Source organism: Peromyscus eremicus, unplaced genomic scaffold (assembly GCF_949786415.1).
Source record: "Peromyscus eremicus unplaced genomic scaffold, PerEre_H2_v1 PerEre#2#unplaced_227, whole genome shotgun sequence".
Lineage (NCBI taxonomy): Eukaryota > Metazoa > Chordata > Mammalia > Rodentia > Cricetidae > Peromyscus > Peromyscus eremicus.
This window is the reverse complement of record NW_026734463.1, coordinates 200,839-207,380: the sequence shown is the minus strand read 5'-3', so window position 1 is coordinate 207,380 and position 6,542 is coordinate 200,839.

The following is a 6,542-nucleotide window of genomic DNA, read 5'->3' as shown; positions in this document are numbered from 1 at the left end:
GCAGCACTACAGAGTTCTAAAATTACCAGTCTGAGTCACATAGTGGACTGTCCATTGCAGAACAGGGAAAGGATTTGTGTGTGGAGCATGGCTCCTCCCTTCAGGCCAGAAGAGGAGGAACAGTATACTGTGTTCACTGTAGGGGGAAACAGAGTAGACAATAGCTAGGTCATAGACTGAAGGTGAAGGCCATGAGCTGCAGGGGTCTCCATTACATTGAAGGATTGATGTGGCATGGTGAGTGACTTTCTCTGTAATTTCCCTGCATGCATTAGTTTTTCCCAGGTGAATGAAGACAGACAGAATTGATGGGTGTACTGTTTTGGGAAGATAGCTACTAAGTATTTAGATTCCAACAGCAAACTCTCCCATGAAGATGTGTGTAATCCTGGTTGACACAGTTAAGTTGGCTTAGAGTTTTGAGGCACAGGCCATTGGCTGTAAATATGTGTCCACTTACAGCACTCAGCAGCTAATAATTTACATGAGACAAAGTCCTACAAAGTCTTACTAAAGGCATTTTCTTTAACAGGAAAGTGACTACTCTTTTTCAACAGCAGCATAGCCTATTATTCCTTCAATTCTTTTCACAATTTTAAAGTCAATTATTGGTATCATTTTTAAATTTTATTTTCTTTAAATGAATTACTGCTCTAATGAATATTTGTTTCTATTTCCTAATGTGTTTTTAAATCACTAAAAATTTCATTCTTTTTTATTAAGTGTAAGTTAATTAATTAATTAAGTTAACTAATTAATATCAGCTTAAAATAGTAGTCCTCCATCTGGAAATTATGACTCCCTTTGGCGGTGTCAAAAAACCCTATCACAAGGGTTGCTTAAGACCATAAGAAAACACAGTTGTTTACATTATGATTTATAACAGTAACAAAATTATAGTTATGGGGTAGTAGTTAAAAGAATTTTACAGTTGTGGGGGTCACTACAATGTGAAGAACTGTATTAAAGGGTCACAGAATTAGGAAGATTGAGAACCACTGGTCAAATTAATGTCTTCTGTAGCTCAGATTTCTCTCACAGTACGTAATTGAAACTTGTTTAAAAATTTAATGCTGACTCTGCTGCCCAGTCTCTGAAGACAGTCTTGCAACTGCCTCCAGGCAGGGCCTAGACTGGTATGTGAAAACGAAGAATAAAAGGATAAATGAGTTTCCTCCAATCTCTCTGACTTTTATTGGGAACTTAAAATGAAGAGGTTCTGTGCAAGATTTGAGTTCACAGATGAACAGTAAAGCCAGGTGTATTCACAGCACAGCAAGGGAAGGCCAAGAAGGAGTTTCAACTTTCTTACTCTGACAATAGTTGATGTTAGCAGTGAAAAGTGAGGTATTAATTTTTTCATGATGTCGTTGTTTTAACAGTTGAGTAATTTTACATTATATAAATGTACCACATCCTCTTTATACATTCTTCAGTTCAGGGATATCTTCACTATTTTTTAGTTCCTGGATATTATGAATAAATCCTCATAAATGAACGTAGTTGAGCAAGAGTTCCTAGGGTAGGATGGAACATCCTTTGAGTATATGCCCAAGAGTGGTATAGCTGAGTCTTGAGGTCAATAGATGCCCAGTTTTCTGAGGAACCATGGTATTGATTTCCATGGTGCCTGTATTAGTTTTCACTCCTACACACAGTAGGTTGTGTTGTCCTTGCTTCACTTCCTCATTAGCATGACATGTCACATGGGTTTTTCATATTTGCCATTCTGACAGATCTAAGATGGAATCTAAAAGTATTTTTGATTCAAATTTCCCTGGTGGCCAATGATGTTAAACATTTCTTCAAGTGTTTCTTGGGTATTTGACATTCCTCTGTTGAGAATTCTCTGCTTAGATCCATATTCCATTTTTTTATAATTAGTTAGGTTTTCAAGGGTAGGTACATGTATTTTTCCTGGTTGCAGCTCACAAATAAATACACTGAGGCTTATATTTACAAATGCTCAGCCTACAGCTCAAACTTGTGACTAAATAGCTCTGATAACAGAAATTAAACCACTTCTATTCATCTATGTGCAGCCCAGAGGCTTGTGGCATTTACCTTTCTGGCGTGTCTTAATTCCTTTCTGTCTGATTGGTGACTCCTCTGTCTCTGAACTCTTTTTCCCAGAATTCTCCTAGTCTGACTCTCCCTTCCAACCTCTTCCTACCCAGCTATAGGCCAGTCAATTTGTAATTAACCTATGAGAGTACTACTTAGTCACAATGTACAGAAGGATTATTCCGTAGCATTCAATATCTTGTTTTGTTTTGTTTTGTTTTGAGTTCTTTGCATATATTTAAGATTTGGCCTCTATTGGTTATAGAATTGTTAAAAATCTTTTCCCATTCCTTAAGCTGCCTCTTTAATCGACTATGTCCTTTGCCTTATAGAAGGTTTACAGCTTCATGAGGTCCCATTTATTAATTATAGACTTTAGTGTTCTGTTGAGAAAGTTGTCTCCTGAGCCAGTGCATTCAAGGCTTTCCCCCACTTTGTCTTGTATCCTTTTCAGTGTGTCTGGTTTTATGTTGGGGTTTTTGACCCACTTGGACTTGAGTTTTGTCGAGCATGATGAAAGTGGATCTATTTGAATTCTTCTACGTGCAGAAATTCAGATTGACAGGCACCATTTGATGGAAGTGCTGTCTTTTTTTCCTTTTCATAGATCTTATTTTCATTATCAGAAAGCAGGTGTCCACATGTTTATAGATTTATGTCTGGATCTTAAAAACTTAATTCCATTTTTCAACTTGTCTTTTTTACTAACAATGCCATGTTGTTCTTTTATTGTTCAAGATTGTTTTAGCTATTCCGTTCTTTTGGTTATTCATATGAATCTGCAAACTGTCTTTTCAAGGTGTTCAAACAAATGTGTTTGAATTTTGATGGAGATTGTGCTGAATCTTTACATTGCTGTTGGTAGGGTGGCCTTTTTACTGTGTTAATCCTACTGATCCATGAGCATGGGGGATCTATCCATCTCCTGATATCCTCTCCAATTTCTTTCTTCAAATACTTTGAAGTTTTGATCACACATGTATTTCACTTGCTTTGTTAGAGTTGCTTGAACATGTTTTATAATATTTGAGGCTATTGTGAAGGGTGTTTCCCTTATTTCTTTCTCAGTCAGTTTGTCACTTTTTAGAGGAGGGATACTGATTTTTTTTTAGTTTCCTTTGTATCTAGCCACTTTGTTGAAAGTGTTAATCAGCTGTAGTCCCCTTGTTGGAATTTTATTGTCACTTAAGTATATTATCATATCATCTACAAATAATAATACTTTGACATTTTCCTTTCCAAATTATATCTCTTTTATGTCTTTCAGTTGTTTTTTTGGTCTATCTAGAACTTCTGGTACTATATTGAGTAGCTACAGAGAGTTGACAGCATTGTCTTGTTCCATATTTTAGTACAATTACTTTGAATTTCTCTCCATTTAATTTGTTGTTAACTATAGGCTTGTTGTTAATTTCCTTTATTACACTTATGCATTTACCTTGAATCCCTTATCTCTCCAAGACTTTTATGATGTATGATTTTGTCAAAGGATTTTTCAGTGTCTAATGGGATGATATAGTTTTTTTCCAGTATATTTTTATGGTGGATTGCATTTACTGATTTTTATATATTGAGTTATCACTGCCTCTCTACGATGAAGCCTACTCCATCAGTTTGGATGATCTTTTGGATGTATTCTTGGAATCAGTTTGCAAATCTTTTATTGAGTATTGTTTCTCTATGTTCATGATTGCAATTACTCTTTAATTCACTTTATATTTACCACAACACTGGAAATCTGTGCTTAATTAGTTTAATGATCTCAAGGATATCAAGCAGTGAGGCTATGACTCATTGAATAGCTGAAATTGGAACCCCAGAGTCTATTTACCTCCAGATTGTTGCAATCTCCAGATTTTTAAGGGCCAGTTTTGTTTTTGATTTTGTAAATTAGAATATTCTCTCTGTGTCTCTTAGTTTGAATGAGGATTTGTATGTCTTGTTGATTTTCTCACAGAACCAAATCTGTGCTTCATTGACTCCTTGTATTTTTCTTTGTTTCTTTTTTGTTGATTTTTTTTTGCTCAATTTGATAGTTTCTTCCTGTCCACTCCTCTTAGCTATGCTTACTTATTTTTGTTTTAGAGTTTTCATATGTGCTGTTAAGTTGCTAATATGAGATCTCTTCATTCTTTGAACTTTTTTATATAGGCTCTTAGTGCTATGAAATTTCCTCATATCAGCACTTTTGTTGTGTCCCCTGAGTTTGCATACATTATGTATTATTTCCTTGAATTCTAGAAAGTCTTTAATTTTCTTCTTTATTTTTGTTTTGACATATTTTCTTCAGTGGAGATTGGTTCATTTTCCATGAGTTTGGAAGCTTTTTTTTTTTTGGCTTGCTTGGTTTTAATTTGTAGTTGTAATCCATAGTGGTCTGATAGGATGCAGGTAGTTGTTTCAATCTTCTTGTATATGTTGAGGCTTGAATTGGGTCCCAGTGTGTCATCAACTTTGGAGAGAATTCCATGTTGTGCTGAGAATAAGGTGTATTCTTTTTCTTTGGGTAGAATATTCTTTAGTATCTATTAGACTCATATGATTTATAAAATCCATGAGATCCAATATTTCTCTGGTTTTTATCTGGATGACATGTCCATTGGTGAGAGTGGTGTATTGAAGTCTACCACTATCAAACACTGTGTGAGAATCAATGTGTCATTTGATCTGTATAAGTGTTTCTTTTACAAAAGTGGGTGACCTTGTGTTTGGGGCATAGATTTTAACAATTGAAATGTCATATTTGTGGAATTGTCCTTTGATGAATATGGAGTATTTTTCTCCAACTCTTTTGATTAATTTTTGGTTGACATCTATTTTGGTAGATACTAAAATGGCTACACAAGCCTGCTTCTTAGTTCCAATAGATTGAAATTTTTTATCCAGCCTTCACCTTTCACAAATATCTATCCTTGATGTTGAAGTGTGTTTCTTGTATGCAGTGGAAGGACGGATTTTGTTTTTTGAGTCCATACTGTTAATTTGCATCTTTATTGAGGAATTGAGACTATTGATATTGAGACATATCAGGAATTATGATTATTAATATTTGTTATTTTGTTCTTGTTATTGGTGATGATAGCATGTGAATGAGAGTATGTTTGTGTGTGTGTGTGTGTGTGTGTGTGTGTGTGTGTGTGTGTGTGTGTTTCTATTTCCCTTCTTTTGTTTTTGCTGATGTGATATTATTTATTTACTGTGTTTCCATGTGTGTAGCTAGCTTCCTTGGGTTGGATTTTTTTTTTCTAGTACCTTCTGTAACTCTTGATTTATGCATAGATATTGCTTAAAATTTACTTTATCATGTAATATCTTATTTTCTTCACTTATGATGATTGAAAATTTTCTAGATATAGTAATTCAGCATGGATTCTGTGGTTACTTACAGCCTGCATCAATGTGTCCAAGCCCTTATGGATTTTAGAATCTCCACTGATGAGTCAGGTGTAATTTTCATAAGTCTGTCTTTATATGTTACTAGGTTTTTTTCATTTGCAGCTTTTAATATTCTCCTTTGTTCTGTATGTTTATTGGTTTGCTTATTATGTGACAAGGGATTTTTCTTTTCTGACCCAATTTCTGTGGTGTTTTGCATGATTCTTTGTGCCTTCATCAGCACCTCCTTAACTTGGGAAATGTTTATTATATAATTTTATTGAAAATATGTTCTGGACATTTGACCTGGGTTTTATCTCTTTCTTTCATTCCTGTCATTTATAAGTTTGGTCTCTGCATAATGTCACAGATTTTTTGGTTGTTTTGCATCAAGTAATTTTTATATTTAACATTTTTTGACTGATATATCCATTTATTCTACTGTATCCCCAGTGAATGAGATTCTCTATTCTATCTCTCTATTCTATTGGTGAACCTTGACTCTGCACTTTTTGTACTATTTGTAGTCCTAAATTTTTCATTTCTGGAATTCCTTCAGTTTCTGTTTTCTTTATTGTTTCTATTTCCATTTTCAGGTCTTAAACAGTTTTGTTTTATTCAGCTATTTGTTGGTTTATCTTGGCTTTAAGTTGTTTATTGGTTTACTGCAATTTTTTCTGTTATTCTAGCTTTCTTGGAAGAATTTATTGATCTCCTCCAATTGTCTGTTTGTTTGTGCTTTCATGAATTTATTTAAGGTATTTATTTTCTTTTTAAGGACCTCTATCATCTCCATACAGTTTGTTTTAAGGTCTTTTTTTTGTATTTCTGCTATGTTAGAAAATTTAGGGGCCTGGAGAGATGACTCAGAGTTTAACAGCACTGACTGCTCTTCCAGAGGTCCTGAGTTTAATTCCCACCAACCACATGGTGGCTCACAACCATCTATAATGAGATCTGGTGTCCTCTTCTGGCCTGCAGTCATATATGCTGTATATATAAAAAAATAAATCTTTTTAAAAAAAGAAAATTTAAGGCCTGCTGTGATAGTATAGCTGAGCTCTGTTGGTTCCATGTTGCCCTGACTGTTACTATGTTCTTAT